Below are 16,964 nucleotides of genomic sequence, written 5' to 3'. Positions count from 1 at the left end.
TTTTGTACTCTTCGTTCAAAATGGAAAGTGATTTCATAGATATGGGTGAGGCAGGGGTCAGTGCGCTGTCTTTTCAGTTCTTGGAGCCAAATTCAAACCCAGTCCAAACCGATGAGGTGGAAATGGTTTCCGTTGACAATAAGATCCAGTGTAAAATGAGTTTGGCTTACTTCGAGCTTCAAATCGATATTAGCCCACAGTACAAAACTGTCCTGAATTTTACAATATAGGAGGGCAAATTGGCGTGCCGGTAAGTTTTTTAAGGAAAATGAAACATTTTTCCAAAACCTAATTTTATTAGTAACTGTGTATATTTAACACCCCCAGGGCTGGATTCTCCTATTCTGGGGCTATGTCCCCACGCCGGCATGGGAGCGGTGGTGTTGGAAAACTGGCGCAAAACGGCCACCGACTCCCCATATTGCTGGGGGGAAGCAGGACGGCAACGTAGAGCACCCAGCTCTAGATGCCGATACGCACTGGAGAATTGCCGGGACCGTGGCCGCGCATGCGCATGGCGGTGGCCTGCAGCGGCTGCACCGTGCTTCATGGCGGAGGCTGCTCGTAGACCCGGCTCATGAAATAGTCCCCCCACTTTGGCTGGCTTGTGTGCCCGGACCACACCCCCCCCCCCCCTCCAGTGCCGCAGCCCTTAATAGTATCCCTCTCCCCTGTCCGCGGATCTGACCTCCCCTGAGTTCCCGACGGCTGAGACCGTGAGAGACCCACGCCGTCGGAACTCGACCGGTCGGGGTGGAGCATTGGGGGTGGGGGCGGGATTCAGACAATGTCTTTGCAGAGGGTGGAGCATCGCGAAAGCAGCGCCGCCCCCGATTCGGTCGTAAACTTGGATTTTCTGGCTGGTCGCCAAACACAGTTTCAGTGTCAGCGGCTGGAGAATCCAGCCCCTCGTTCTGGTCTCCACTGTAACTGGAAACATCTTCTAACTGTCTTCCCTATCTAACCATTTCATTATCATGAAGGCCTCCATCAGGCCACCCCTTAGTTTTTTCTTTTGAGGAAATATGAGCCCAGCCTCTGCAATCTTTCCTGATAGGTTTAATCTCTCGGGTCTGGTGTTATCTGGTATGTATGAACATTTTGGAAACGAGCACTAACTAACGACCTGAAACTATGGGCGGAATTTTTACAGAGTTATGGAGCCTCGGTGCTAACCCCATTTTAATTGTAGCAAGGGCCTTAACCTGTAGTGTGAAGTCACTTCAAACCCCAACCCAAAATAGCCTGTCTGTGTTAATGAGAGTTGAAAATACCTGTGCTAGCAGTTAAAATAGTTGTTTGTTAACAATATCTCAATGACTCATCAATATTAATACTGCTTTCCTCAACCTACAATTATATCTGTTTATGGGATGGGGGAGTTATAAATTCAGTTTGATTGACTGCCCAAATGAGATGTTAAATGATTAGCTAGCTTGACGTGGGATTACACGTACAAATCTTTTTTGTCTTGAGGGATTAAGTACTTTGAGGGCATTTAAATGTTTCCATGGATTTTCATGAATGGGAGTTTTTTTTATAGTAGAGGCTATAATAGATGTTTAGATCTTTATTTCATCTCATCCATCATGTTCGTGAGAATACTTGATGAGTTGACATGCAGAATGTAAGGGTAAAAGGTGGTGGGTGGGGGTGTAGGCCTAATTGACATTAAATTGGCACGGAACAAAAATCTGGATCTGGGGGATTTTCAGAAACTATCGCCGAATCCTGCCCTTGGAACTTTCAGCTGAAAGCCAGTGGACGTTGTACCGGATCCCCAAATTTTCCATCCTGCCCGTGGGTTGGACTGGAAAACACCGGCCACTCTCGGTGTTCCTCCACTGTCTGGGCAGGTTGCAATTTTTGGGTAGTTAAAAGGAAAAAGACAGAATGGTAAGGTAATGATAGAAGGAGGGGTGTGGGAATGGTTGGCGGTGGGTGAAGAGGTGTATGATTACGCCTACTGCAGTAAGATGTGAGGAGGATTAGGTGGGAGGATGTTGTCAGCTTTGGCTTCAGCCCTGCCGCTGGCCATGACTTCAACAATGCCATCAAAATCATGGCTCCAGCATCATGGGGGGGGGGGGGATTAGGACTGATTACACTATTGCCCCTCTCCAGTTTTTTTCTGCTGCCTCTGGGTGTGCAGAACCTTATCCTGCAAGGGTAGTGTATCAGTGAGTATGGTGCAATCTGTTTTGGGAATGAGGCTGGGTGTGTATAGCCCATGAGATGTGGGTGTGAGGTTTGTAGCAGTGACAGGTATGTGAGGGCGAGGTGAAGTATATGAACGTACCGGGCCTAATTAACAAAGATTATTGTAGGTCAGTAATGAAGCTGTCCAATTTAGCTTCCCATCCCACTTTGTTTACCACTGCTTCTGAGGACTGTTTTGTAAACTTTATAAAATGTACATGGACAAAATGTTCATTGTAAGTTTAGTATGCAGGCCTCTGTATGTGTGTCAATCAGGGACAGGATTCTCCATTTGGGTAACAATGGGCTGGATTCTCTGTTTGGGAGACTATATGCTGACGCCGGCGCGGAAACAGTGGTGTTTTACGCCGATCGTCCGTCTGGTGGGAGGCTAGCAGGCATGCAGCGTAGAGAATTGATGGGTCCGTGGCCGCACATGCGCACGGCGGCGGCCTGCAGCGGCTGTGCAACATGGAGCGGCCTGCGCGTACCTGTCTCGCTAAATTGTGTCCCCGGTTTGGCCAGGTTCGCCACCCTCCGGACCACCCCCCACCAGTGTCCCCTGCCCGCAGATTGGCTTGACCCCCCCCCCCCCCCCCCCACTCCCGACTGTGGCTGCGCTGGACTCAGTCCACAGCCGCCACGCGGGGTTCCCGACAAAAAAAAAGCACGAGTGACCTACTCCATTGGGAACTTGGCTCATCGGGGAGAGGACCTCGGGTAACGTCCTGAGGCCGTCCATATGGCATGCACTCTGCGAGTACGGCGTTTTGGAGGGGGCGGAGCACCGCAAAAGCGGCGCCCCCCCCCCATTTCGTTACCAGTGGGGATTCTCCGGCTGATCGCCGAACACGATTTTGCCATCGGAGACCGGAGAATACCGCCCAAAGTGTTATCACCGGGACTGAATTGCATGCGGTTCGCGTTCATGTTGTGGCCGCTTTTTCGGAAGCGAGCCAGGATGTGCAAATGGGCTAGCACTCAGCCCACGTGAATCTAGAGAGATTCCCATTCCAGCTGGTGTCTTATCCGCTGGAGCCTGAATTGGCGCTGGAGCTATTATAATCACTCCACTCCACGCACACTCCCATTCCAAGCACCGCTATTTACTCCGTATGAGCCTGATCGTATGCTGGATGGAGGGGAGGAGTGGAAGGACACCCTCATCACCAGGGTTGGCAGGAGACTCAATCCCTCCATTGTTAATGGGGCCTAGGAGGAGGTGCTAGAAGCGCTTAGTGCTGCCAGCCTCACAAGGAAGACTCTGACCCAATGCTGCAAAAGATGAATTACCTCCTCCGGTCAGTTCGATTGAATCACCACCTCTGTGCCCCTGTCATCAGTCTCGGCCCTCACTCCTCGCATCACCTTCCACTCCCTAGAGGCCAACCAAAGCATCTCCCTTACAACCCACCCTCCACCAAACCCCAACACCTGTATTCTCTCTGGCAGAGTGCCTTGCACATACATGCCACCAGCTACATACTGCCCATAAAATGTGCCTCCCTGCCATCTCACCATGTCCTGTCTGTGTGCCCTCGGAGTTTTTGAAACTTTCTTTCCCAGGACTGATTTTTATCAACTGGCCGACCTGTGCGACCCATGCTGGCCGTCCTTTGTGATCTATTCCACAACATACCATTTTTGCTTACCTTTAATGTGACATGTGACAGGTGAGCCTGCTTGGTCCTCATGATCTCACTCCAATCAGGTTCAAAGGAGGAGAGGGCTATGCGCATATTGAGTGCAGAGTTCAGCTGGTTCCTTTGTGCTATCTTCATCTTTGTGAGGATAGAAAATACAACCTCGCACATATAGGTCATTGTGAAGAGAAATAGCAACAAAATGCTTGTTTTACTCAACATTGGATATTCCTCAGAGACACCACTCCAGAATGTTGACAGCCTTGTGGACTTGTGGCGTGTTTTTAATGTGCTGTCACAGGTGAGGCGCAGAAGTTTAGTCTGTTCATTTGGAGTCAACTGTAAGTTAACAATTGACTCTAGGGTCTCAAACTCAAAAGGCTTTTTCATCCACCTCTTTCAAAATCTGAAACTTCTCCTCTGGAAAGTAACAGCAAAAACTGTTTATCAGCGGAGCCAGATGCGACTGAATAAGGCTTGCCAGTCTATTAGCAGTTCCCTTACTACATTGTTTTCTTTGATGTGTCATAGCAGTGTGGGGAACATGTGGTAGTTCTGGCTTTGTACTCGCACTTGCCAAACTTCCAATGAATTTTGGAAAGCACCTATTTCTTGACAGTGCCGAAAGCAATCATCATCCTTACCTTGCAATATGAGGTTCAGTTCATTTAGAATTGAAAAGTTTCTGCAAGGTAAGACATAGTTAGCATCCAACTCTCATTTTCCAGTACTTCCCTGCATATGGCACACACGGGTTTAGTCTTCTGATTTGCATTGGCACAATTAACAAATCCATACCTCAAGAAATCATCTTTATATTGATTTATTCCCAATTTCAGTTTCTTCTTAGCAGGCTGTTCACCATAGACCCTGGAGCTCTGTCTCCAGCTGACACTATACTCTTTTGTCCTGCCGTAGACTCTCCTTGCTAGCTCCATCCAGCAGATTCAGTTGTGAGATCCTGGCCTATTTGTGTCCCTGGCTCTCTCTTCTTTATAACAAATCGATCCATCTTCAGTTTGTCACAATCTTGTTGCTTCCTTCCTCATAGCTATAAAATGGAGGAATCTCTCCTCTGTGATTTTGCGCCAAAAGCACGGACTTACAGGGCATGTGATGTCGGTGTACGTGCTGGCATGTGACCTGCTGTATGCCACCTTTTCTGGTGGGAAAATTGCATCGTTCTCATTTAAAGGCAGGTCGCGGCTGGCATTCCCAACTTAAAAGCCGGTCATGGCCAACATTCTTAAAAGCCGGCTGCGACCGTTGGGCGCTTCTCCAGCATGCAGGAATGCCACAACTGATCACTCCACGACCCATCGGGTCCTGACCTGCAGTTTGAAACACCTTGCCCCAGGACAAGGCAGCCTATAATAGCAGGGAACGCCTAAAATCGAGACCTGCGACTGAAGATTTTGGGGAGCAGAGTGCGATGGAGCTAGTTGGCGAGGCTCCTCAGTCACCTTTTGGTCCTCACTTCACACGTGCTGCAGCACATCAGTTGGAGGTAGGGACTCCCCACAGAGCGGGCGGTCGGATGGCTGCCCAATCACAGGAAACAGCTGTGTTCCGTCAGGTTTTGTGCTTCTGGAAAGTACGATCCCATCACTGGTGGAGATGCAGGCACAGAGCACGAACCCATCACTAGTGGAGATGCAGGCACAGAGCAAGGAAGTGCAAGAGGGGATGTCAGTGACTTTCCAATCCTGCAGGTGTGGCTGGATGACTCCAACCATCTTCAGGCGCTGGAGATGGTACCAACAATGCATGGCACCCAGGCCAACACTGAACAGGTGACATCTGCAGGGAAGCTTTGGGCCAGTAGGTCAGAGCCGTGGGTCAAGACATCCAAGGCTTGGGGCACACTGTGCGGTCGATGGTTGAGGCACAGAAGAGGGGAACGCAATCACAGCAGGCATGTCCTGGACCCACATGGACATTGCTGCGGTGCTCGAGAACTTTGCCAAGTCACAAAAGGCCAAAGCGCGGCATCAAGAGCCTTGGCCGGGGGCTGACTGACCTTGGTCAGTCTCAGAGGGACATGGTACAGTCTCAGAGGGATTTTGTATAGTGCCAGAGGGACATTACCAAGGCAGTGAGGGACATGTCTCACTTGCTGAGGCACCTGTCCCAGTCTCAGTACTCTATGGCTGTTGGGCTGAATGGCCTTCTTCTGCACTGTAAATTCTATTATTCTGTGGATGTCAGGGATGGGCTGGGCTGGATGTAGAGAATGTGCTGGGGAGGAGTTGTGGGAGGTGGGGGGTGTTTGACGGGGGTGATGGTGGTTGGTTTATGGCTGGGGGCTGGAGGATGACACAGGACAGGGCCTGCATGACACTTGAATGTCCTACTTGAGGTCACACTCAGCAAGAGGTGGCAGGGGACCAGAAATGTGAGGCCACCTTGTATGACAGCTAACCCAGTGAATAACCCATCACCGCTCACCATCTTCTCCATATCCACTCCCCGCCACGATCCCAAACGATACACGGACCCGTGAGATGGATCACTTGGACGGACAGTGGACAGTCCTAAAGACAGAAATCAGACTTTGTCAAACGATGAAGAGCACTAGATCGCATCTCGCAGTGAGCCATCATCATCCTCCATCCCGTGGACAAAACCCGCAGATACTGCCAACCCAGGGCAACATGCTGTGTTGAGTTGTTGCTGGTAGGACCCTCGGAGGAGGGGAAGGGGAGTTGGGTAGTGGGATGGAGTGAAGGGCTGTCGGACAGGGGAGGTGGAGTGAAGGGAGGAAGGACAGCAAAGGTGAAGTGAAGGTAGGAGGGACAGGGAAGGCGGAGTGAAGGGAAGTGGGACAGGGAAGGTGGAATGAAGGGAAGAGGGACAGGGAAGATGTGAGCGGTTATGGGGAAGGGCGTTCCATTTGGAAGGGTGCGGGGGGTGTGGGTGGAGAGGTGGAACAGGCCGGTAGAGCTGCCATAGGCCAGGCCTCTTAGTTGGCAAATTGGGAGCTGATGAAATTGGCCATGTGCGGCAGCCCTGGAGCACATGTTGGGTGACCTGAGCTGCCAGCCCAAGCTCCACGCCAGGTTTGCCCCGGACATTCTCCTCGTCCGAAGAGGCCTGATGTTCTTCCTCCTCCTCCAGCATGTCCCCACTCTACTGCACAATGTTGTGCAGGATGCAAGAGACCATCATGATGCTTGAAACCCTCCAGGGGCTATATTGGAGCACTCCACCAAAGCGGTCCAAACATCGGAAGCGCATCTTGAGCATGCTGGTTCACCGCTCAATGACGCTCCAAGTTGCTGCATTGGTGTAGTTATAATGGATTGCTGTGTCAGTCTGGGTCCTCTGCACAGGTATCATTAGCTGTTACCTCAGCGCCCAAGAGCCAACCCCTCATCCAAGGGAGTGCCTCAAAGGTGCCGGGAACCTCTAGTGCACCAGGACATAAGGATCGTGTACGCTGCCTGGGTATCGGGCGCAGACGTGCATGATGCGAAGCTGTTGGTCACACACCAACTGCACATTCAGGGAGTGGAACCCCTTCTTACTGATGAAGGGCGCACCTGATGAACTAGTGCTGGTAGGGGGACATGCGTGCCATCAATCACTCCCTGGACCTGGGGTATGCCAGCAATGGCAGTGAATCCTGCTACCCAGGCATGCTGGTGAACCTGGTCTAGACTGAAGGTCATTTGGTCCAAACCCCAGGCACATAGGGCACCTGTCACACACAGATGCACCTATGTGGAGATGTCCAAGAGATCCCAGACAGGTCCCTGCTCGGTCCCTGGAGAGAACCAGAGACAGAAAATTTCAGGGTGTCTCCTTGATGGCCACCGGGAGCAGATGTCCATCTCCATACACCCGCAGTACCAGTTGTGCCACTACACTATCCGGCACAGACGATGCACGATCTCACGGCTAGCCAAAGTCTTCGGCAGCACAGGTGGTACGGCAGTTCCTCGAAGGACAGGCGTCAACGGTATATACGTGTCCTGATGAGGTGCTTCCTTCGTACCTTCTCCTCGGCCTGTTTAACGGCCAACACTCAAGCCTCACTGGCTGGCCCCTGCACTTCTGGACCAGGTTCCTCTTTTTAAAAAATATTTTTATTCTCCTTTTTCCCATTTTCTCCCGAATTTACACCCACCAACAATAAACAATAATCAGCAACAGATATGCAGATATGTCAATCCCCATAACAATAACAACGATCCCATCCTCCCACCAACCCCCAAACATCAGCCCTCACTGAGCAGTTCCTGTGCCTCCAGCCTCCCTGTACCTGCAACAGCAGCTGCGGCCAGGTAGATAGCTAGCATAGTGCTGTACACAGAAATCCATTCTCTGCAGGGGAGAAAAGAAAACACATGTCAGCAAGGTGAGTATACCCTTACCCATCTAACGCTACCAGGTTACATGGTGACCCTGAGTTGTACTTCAGTGCCACCCTCTGTGTCCCAGGACTTGGAGTCAGCTGTCGGTCACTGGTGAGGTCTTTGCCCTGAGAGGGGCAGTGTGCCAGGGAGGGTGTCAAAGGCCTAGTTCCATCTGACCTTTGTTTGGGGTGAGCTCTGCTACTCTCCTGCTTCCCCTGTGCTCCTGGGGAGTACACTGAGGAATGCCAGCACCCGGGGAGTCACTGATTGAGCTTGGCCACGCCCATCCTGTTGATGAGTCAGCTGGTGTCTGAGGTTTTCCTGAGGGGCGGCCAAGCTGGGTTCCCAGATGAATAGAGACTCAACATTTATAGGACAGTTAAGCAGTCAGCAGGGTGAGCAGCCAGGGGCTGTAAGTAGCAAAAGAGAGGTGCATTGAAAACACATACTGCAGCAATGGCAGTCTGTGCCAGGCCACCCCAATCCCAAGTGGGACACCTTGAGTCCACAGACCCATCATCAAATCAAATCCCGCTACTCTCCCAGCCCAGGCAGCTGACCCCAGCAAGCGCGAAAATTTTGGAGAGTTTTTAAAAAGTTTCTTTAACTTCTCGCTCCTCCTCAGCAGCCTTGGTAACCAGTCCCTGTTTGTAAATACTTGCACCAATTTGCTCCCACATGGGCGGAGCATCGCAGGGGGGTGGGGGGGGGGGGGGGGGGGGGGTGAAGCATGAAGGGTCCAATCTCCTAATGATATTGAAATCCATGCAAATGATGGTATTGATGGGGACCCTGGCGTGGGATGCAAACTTCTGTTTCACTGCCAGTGAGGGACTGGACCATGGCGCTGGGCGCAAACCTTGATTTTTCAATTACCTGCGATTCTCCGCACAATCGTGATTCACGATTCCAGTGTTGCAATTGAATTGAATCTATGAGGGGCGGGTATAATAGTGGCCAAATGGTTATCATGTATGTGTGGACATGTCCATGTTGGGTAGAGGCAGGGAGAGAAATCAATCGATCACTGGTAGGCCAGAATCAATCAATTTACAGATGTTCTTTCAATATTGAAAAGAAAAATATTGAGTGGGTACTTGTGTCGATGACAGCGCAAAACAAATCGACTGAGTGGCCTGGATTCTCCACCCGTGATGCTGGCGACACGGAGCGCGATCGGGTGGAGAATCGGGGGTCCAGCCGAAATTGAGGTTCGCCCCAGATGCCAAACCGACTGCTGTGCTCCAGCACACCCCCCCCCCCCCCCCCCCCCCCACCCCTGCCGGCGGGATCGGGGTTCACACCCGTACGCTGCAGTGAATCATGTATATGGTACGTAGTGCTGCCACTGTGTGCAGGTGACAGAGGGAGTGAATATTTAAGGTGGTGGATATGGTGCTGATCAAGCAGGATGACAAGGTACAATGAGATATAGAATATCTGAACATTCATCTTTGAAATCTTTAAAAAACTAGTCAGTAGTGAAGAAAATCATCCATAGAATTAAAAAAAAAATATAAGCACAATGTAAGCATACAGAAAATAATATAAAGAGAAGGAATGTTCCACTGGTCTTTTCATCAAATGGATTACAGAACAAGCTAACTGACCTGGTCTACTGGTAAATGGATTTAATGTGAACTGGACTGGCTTGGACATGCCTGCTGATGTTGTTATATCTCCTCTATTTTACGCTTCTCAGTGAATCTCCCATGATCTTACTCATCGTTAGTTGGAGGGGTGGTGTGCCATTTCCCCTCTGGTTACTGAAGTGTTGGGCACTGTGGACTTGTGAAGCAGATATATGCCACCAACACTGAAGAAGGTTCAACACTTTTATTAACTCTTATAAAATAATAGACATACTATAACTGTGTGTTTACACGATGCTAGTTTAACTAGAGACCTGTGCCTGTCCGAACCAGTTGAATCTCTCAGCACGTAGTGTGAGTCTATACTATACTTGATGAGCTCTTGTGCTTCTGAGAGGCAGCATCCAGAATGAGTGGGAAAAGTGATGCCCTCTGCCTTTATTGTGCGTGTGTTCTAACTGGTGATTGGCTGCAGTGTTTGTGCATGTTGATTGGTCCTAGTGTATGTCCATCAGCATGTGTCTGCACCATGATATACTGGTGTATATTATGACATCCCCCCCTTTTAAAAAAATTTGATGTGAATGTGCGACAATAAATAGTGTGGGTGCGTGAAGAATGTACCTAACTACATGTGAGATGCGAAGACATATGTACAAATCTATATACAGGAAAATGAAGCTATATACAAGGGATTGGATTGGATTTGTTTATTGTCACGTGTACCGAGGTACAGTGAAAAGTATTTTTCTGCAAGCAGCTCAACAGAATATTCAGTACATGGAAGAAATGGGAATTAAACAAAATTCAAGAAAATACATGAGAATACATAATAGGGCAACACAAGATATACAATGTAACTACATAAGCATTGGCATCGGTTGAAGCATACAGGGTGTAGTGTTAATGAGGTCAGTCAATAAGAGGGTCATTTAGGAGTCTGGTGACAGTGGGGAAGAAGCTGTTTTTGAGTCTGTTCTTGCGTGTTCTCAGACTTCTGAATCTCCTGCCCGATGGAAGAAGTTGGAAAAGTGAGTAAGCTGGGTGGGAGGGATCCTTGATTATGCTGCCCGCTTTCCCCCGGCAGCGGGAGGTGTAGAGGGAATCAATGGATGGGAGGCAGGTTTGTATGATGGACTGGGCGATATTCACGACTCTCTGAAGTTCCTTGCGGTCCTGGGCCGAGCAGTTGCCATACCAGGCTGTGATGCAGCCCGATAGGATGCTTTCTATAGTGCATCTGTAAAAGTTGGTAAAGGTTAATGTGGACATGCCGAATTTCCTTAGTTTCCTGAGGAAGTATAGGCGCTGTTGTGCTTTCTTGGTAATAGCGTCGACGTGAGTGGACCAGGATAGATTTTTGGTGATGTGCACCCCTAGGAATGTGAAACTGCTAACCATCTCCACCTCGGCTCCGTTGATGCTGACAGGGGTGTGTACAGTACTTTGCTTCCTGAAGTCGATGACCAGCTCTTTACTTTTGCTGGCATTGAGGGAGAGATTGTTGTCGTTACACCACTCCACTAGGTTCTTTATCTCCCTCCTGTATTCGGACTCGTCGTTATTCAAGATCTGGCCCACTATGGTCGTATCGTCAGCAAACTTGTAGATGGAGTTGGAACCAAGTTTTGCCAGGCAGTCGTGTGTGTACAGGGAGTAGAGTAGGGGGCTAAGTATGCAGCCTTGCGGGGCACCGGTATTGAGGATTATTGTGGAGGGGGTGTTGGTGTTCATTATTACTGACTGTGGTCTGTTGGTCAGAAAGTCAAGGATCCAGTTGCAGAGTGAAGAGCCAAGTCCTATGTTTTGGAGCTTTGATATGAGCTTGGCTGGGATTATGGTGTTGAAGGCGGAGCTGTAGTCAATAAATGGGAGTCTGATGTAGGAGTCCTTGTTTTCTAGATGCTCTAGGGATGAGTGTAGGGCCAGGGAAATGGCGTCTGATGTGGACCGGTTGCGTCGGTATGCGAATTGAAGTGGGTCAAGGCGTTCCGGGAGTATGGAGGTGATGCGCTTCATGATCAGCCTCTCCAAGCACTTCATTACAACTGACGTCAGAACCACCGGGCGGTAGTCATTGAGGCATGTTGCCTGGTTCTTCTTTGGTACCGGTATGATGGTGGTCTTCTTGAAGCAGGTGGGGACCTCGGAGTGGAGTAGGGATAGGTTAAAGATGTCTGTGAATACCTCTGCCAGCTGGTATGCGCAGGCTCTGAGTGCACGACCAGGGATCCCGTCCGGGCCCATCGCCTTCCGTGGGTTCACTTTCAGGAAGGCAGATCTGACTTCGGAAACTGTGATGGTGGGTATGGGTGAATTATGGGCTGCTGGGGCACTCGACAGCGGATTGTTGGTTACCTGCTCAAACCGAGCATAGAATGCATTAAGTTCATCGGGGAGGGGTGCGCTGCTGCCAGAGATGCTGCTCGGCTTCGCTTTGTAGCCCGTTATGTTGTTTAGTCTTTGCCACAACCGCCGAGAGTCTGTCTGTGACTCTAGCTTAGTTTGATATTCTCTCTTGGCATCTCGGATGGCTTTGGAAGGTCGTACCTGGATTTCTTTTATAGGACAGGGTCGTCTGCCTTGAACGCCTCAGATCTGTCCTTCAGTAGGGAGTCAATCTCGCGGTTGAGCCATGGTTTCCGGTTGGGGAACGTACGTACTGCTTTCCTTGGCATGCAGTCGTCCACACATTTGCTGATGAAGTCTGTGACGGTGGTGGCATACTCATTTAAGTTAGTTGCTGAGTTCTTAAATATGGACCAATCCACTGTCTCTAAGCAGTCACGTAAGAGCTTACGTAAGGGAAGGTGCCTGGTGCAGATAATTAATATGAAGCAAATTGAACAAGAACAATGCTATTTACAAACCACTGGAAAACGATTTAACAAGGAAGGAAACATCTCAGAGAGTCCATAAATTTGCAAAGTTCATACATTCAGTCTCTCAGGTGGGCGACGAACTCTGGTTGACCGCCTCAAGGGTGGGTCAATAGCCGCCAGGTCAGGAGCTGGGTGGGCTGCAACACAGTCAGGAGGAGGCAGAGTGATCGGAAGCTCTGCACAGTCCATGGCAGGGTCAGCAGAGGAGCTGCTCAGAGGATCCCGTGACGACTGTGGAACAAGGCGAAGGGCACGGCCGATTGCGGCGCCGAATGGATCCGTCTGGTAACCGAGCCAGGAAGGAACGGGGGGGCCACCTGCCTAAGGACAACAGCAGGTGCAGACCAGCCACCAGCCGGGAGATGAATGCGAACCTTGCCGTTTGGCCAGATGTTATAGAATAGAATAGAACAGTACAGCACAGGACAGGCCCTTCGGCCCTCGATGTTGTGCCGAGCAATGATCACCCTACTCAAACCCACGTATCCACCCTATACCCGTAACCCAACAACTGTGAATCGACGGCACCGTCGTCCTCGGGGTGCGGTTTATCAGCAACTGTGCAGGCGACAGCCCAGTGGAGAGCGGGGCGGAGCGATAGGCCAACAAAGCGAGATGGAAGTCAGATCCGGAATCGGCAGCCTTGCAGAGTAGCCTCTTAACTATGTGAACCCCCTTTTCCGCCTTGCCATTGGACTGAGGGTACAGGGGACTGGATGTGATGTGTGCAAAGTTGTACTGCCGGGCGAAGCTGGCCCATTCCTGGCTTCTGAAGCAGGGGCCATTGTCCGACATCACTGTGAACGGGATGCCATGCCGGGCAAACGTCTCTTTGCACGCCCGAATGACAGCAGAAGAAGTGAGGTTGTGCAACCTGATGACCTCCGGGTAGTTGGAGAAGTAATCAATGATTAACAGATTGGCTAAAATAGGTCACAGTGCCACCTATGTAGCTATAAAGATAGCTGGCAGCTTTTACTTGTCTTGCACTAATTTCTTTTTTCGGAAGTTGTAATACTACCATTAGAGGATGTAAGAAAAGGTAGCATTACTCTAATAGTATCAGCCATTCATTTCAATAAGATAGAATATGACATAATTATCAATTCAATCATCACAGCATGAGCTGCATATTCAGTTCTGTCTGCTGCAATATTAATCCCAGCCTCAGAGGAACACCTATTAAATCAGTGACAATTTCTTCTCTCACCACACCACCTACCCGTCGTGAGGTTATCAATTTTGTGTCAAATTTTTGGCCAGATTGTACACCTAGTTAAAACGTAGGCTAAGACTACCAAACTTACTTCAGACATGAGACTTCCATTCATCAATGTAAGCTTGATTAAAGATAAAAGGCTTGAGGCAAAGGATAGAGAGTTAACCCACTAACCTACCCTGAACCTAGTGTTGGATGGCCTTGTAATTCTTCATGCAGGAAACAATCAAAAGGAAAATGGGTTCGTTTTTTCTCCAGGCAGGCTCTCCAATCACCCGGTGTTTTGATGTTCACCCTGCCCGAGTGATCCAGTGCACCCAGGAGCCTTTCCTTAGTTGTTTGACTGCAGTACACGATTTTGAGTAAATGGATTATCCTGTGGGTTCTGTTTATTGGCTGGCTCTCATTTATGGCAGAGGTGCTTTTTTGGATACGAACACTAATCAGCACAAAATACATTCATTAGCTATTGTAACCTCTCATTAGTTTTTTTTAAGGTGTGGAGCTATAAACTGGATACTTGTCCTGAGGCTGATTTACAGGACTAATGATTTTTTTTGTTGTTACCATGGGTACCAGTTTTTTTAACAAGGCTGCACTGTCTTTAGAAAAACAGCTTTTATGATAATTTCAGAGGGTTTTTATTGGTCTTGTCCTGTAGCTATACAGTACATGGGAGAGAAAATAACCCAAATTGTTATCAGTCTTTGGGTAACAAGTGCACTGCTTTAAGCTACATAAGCTTCCCTTTTGTTGAAACCTTGTGAATGAACGGCACGGCTAGTTGTAGGTGAAGCAGCTCTTTAAAGATCCAGCGACCAATGGCTATATACCAGACAATCATCTGCCTCTGAAGCGTCATGACTAAAACTGGTTGTGAGCAAGAGGATGGTTATCACATAGCTACAGTAGACTTAACAGCCCTGTGTGTGGGTGGAGTGAGCTCTCATTCTTGAGAGCAGCAGGGGAGAAAGAAAAAAAAATCATGTCTTCCAGGAAGGCAGATACATAGCAGCGTTGAACTGTGTGTTTCTGAGAAAAAAAAAACCTTGGCGTCTGAGATTTAGCTGAGGTAAGAAGTTATATTCATTTTTCAAAGTGCTTGTTAGCTTTCTTGTGGATTGGCTTTGTCATGTTGTGCGTTAATAATGCTTCAGCACCAACATTCAAAAACCAAAATAATACATAGAGATAGTAGTTCATAAGTTGTATTCCTTCTTCCGATTTGATGTCATGTTAGTATTTAATGCTGATCCGTCAGTGCACCATAAGCACAATCTGTGTGAAGGAAACAGTTGCAGGAAATAAAATGCCTTTTCCTTTATTTGTTGTGTTTCACTGTCTTTTATTCCTGAATCTTATCATCCTAGAGTGTTCAGCACTGTTCCACACTGGAAGCTGAAACACAGTAATAAGGTCATCTGTGCTTGCCAAGCCATTGTAGAGTCGCAGTTGCAAAACAGGCAGGGTCTCCACTGTGTTCAAGATAAATGTGCTCAGCCCATATTTATAGGAAATTGTGAGAATAGAGCAGCATATAAAAGTTGTTTGTGGCACCACTCCCTTTGTGAATTTCAGTGTCTCAGTCAGTGCTTGTTTGGACTTTGTTATTCAAAATCGTGAACTTTGAAGATCTCCGATGAACAGAAAAGTCCTGCATTTAAAATACTTCAGACTTGCTGATCTTAGAAATCAATTTGTTTGAGATTTACGTCAGAAAGAGAAAAGGTAATGTGACAGTAATGGATTTTGTGAAGTTAATAAGTGTGGTACATATCATTTCACTTGATAGTTTATTTTACTAATTGAATGATCAAATGTTATAACAGCATCATGAAGGGACTAAAGAGATTTGCTTTGTTTTGAATTATGTTGTGTGTTAAGAGTTTTGTTACCTAGACAACCATGACATCTTCATTGCAGGAGCAAGCTGTACTTAAGCATCCACCATAGTGAAATTTTTAGTATTGTTTAAATAATGTTATGCAGAGGTGGCAAGCATGAATGAACGAGACAGATAATAAATGTATTTAAGCCATGGGAAGGGCACAAATGAGATTTTAATGAATCTCATTGAATACATTTGACAGCTATCGATCACAAGCACAACTTTGACACTGCAGAATTGTTATCAAGTGTGCAAATAATGTAAGTGTAAAACTTACACTTGTAAAACTTGCAACTTCTTAAAGTTTGATTCAAAGCATCAAAGGACCATTGTTGCAGAGCATGAAATATTTTGCGGAGTGTTGTGCCGATAGTGTGTAAGTAAATGCAATTGCTCAGTATTCCTTTTTCAAATATTCCTTTTTCAAAAATATTCCATAAAGAAATGTTTTCTACTAGCATAGGGGAGTGGCAATTTTGGAAAATCCAAGTCTTATTTTAAAATACCGTTTTGCTCTACATTTCTCTGAGAAAAACTACTTGCAGAAAAGAATTGCTGCACATCTTTCGTTTCCCCCAATGTTCACATATGCATGCGTTGCCGGCCCTTAATGTGTTAAACTGGGTGAAATCAGTATTATATTTCTGGTTGTTGATTTTAGATTTTCGGGTTTAAATTTAAGTTGTTTATGATCTGTGACTGAAGTTATTTTTTTAAACCCACAGTGGGTTAGTTCAATTATATGAAATGTCTGTTTTATTTTAATATTCCGTCACAATCAGCCATGTTATTTTTGTGGTGTCAATAGCCAACTCCCTAAGAATGGTCTTGGTAATCCGTAATAATGAAGAATGCAACTACACCTTATTGTATTGTCGTCCCCATCTTCGTTCTGTAGTAATGGGAATGTTCTTAGGCTTATTAGACTTCTTCGTACAACACAAATATGCAACAGTGTCATTACCAGCTCATATTTGTGGTATGTACTATTTTTTAATTTTATTGACTGTACTATTGAAAATTGTTGCAGGTCAGTATGTTTAAATGTTCTAAATATATATTATGAATTTGAACCTTGTTCATTGGACTGCAATTTTGCTAGTATCATGTGACTTTATCCACTCCTTTAGCAATAGAGATAACCTTTTTATCTGCAAATTAATTAAAAATTGATTATCTTTTA

At 47.6% G+C, this 16,964-nt stretch overlaps 1 protein-coding gene across 10 annotated transcripts in view; it reads left to right on the top strand.

Moving 5' to 3' along the window:
* LOC119972708 (cAMP-regulated phosphoprotein 21-like) overlaps positions 1-16,964 on the top strand; it is a 503,944-nt gene that overhangs the window by 168,226 nt on the left and 318,754 nt on the right. For 3 of the 10 annotated variants that reach the window (XM_038809860.1, XM_038809859.1, XM_038809852.1), the window contains exon 1: positions 14,662-14,965. The exons of 2 other annotated variants lie outside the window; for them this stretch is intronic. The gene's annotated coding sequence lies outside the window, so the exon portion shown is untranslated. Of the gene's footprint in view, positions 1-14,661; positions 14,966-15,356; positions 15,622-16,655; positions 16,761-16,964 lie in introns of those variants that run through there. 5 more of the 10 variants (XM_038809862.1, XM_038809861.1, XM_038809858.1 and 2 more) reach the window with 4 other exon arrangements.

Source organism: Scyliorhinus canicula, chromosome 10 (genome assembly GCF_902713615.1).
Source record: "Scyliorhinus canicula chromosome 10, sScyCan1.1, whole genome shotgun sequence".
Taxonomy (NCBI): domain Eukaryota; kingdom Metazoa; phylum Chordata; class Chondrichthyes; order Carcharhiniformes; family Scyliorhinidae; genus Scyliorhinus; species Scyliorhinus canicula.
The sequence above is the reverse complement of the archived record's forward strand: the minus strand, read 5'-3'. Positions and strand labels throughout refer to the sequence as shown.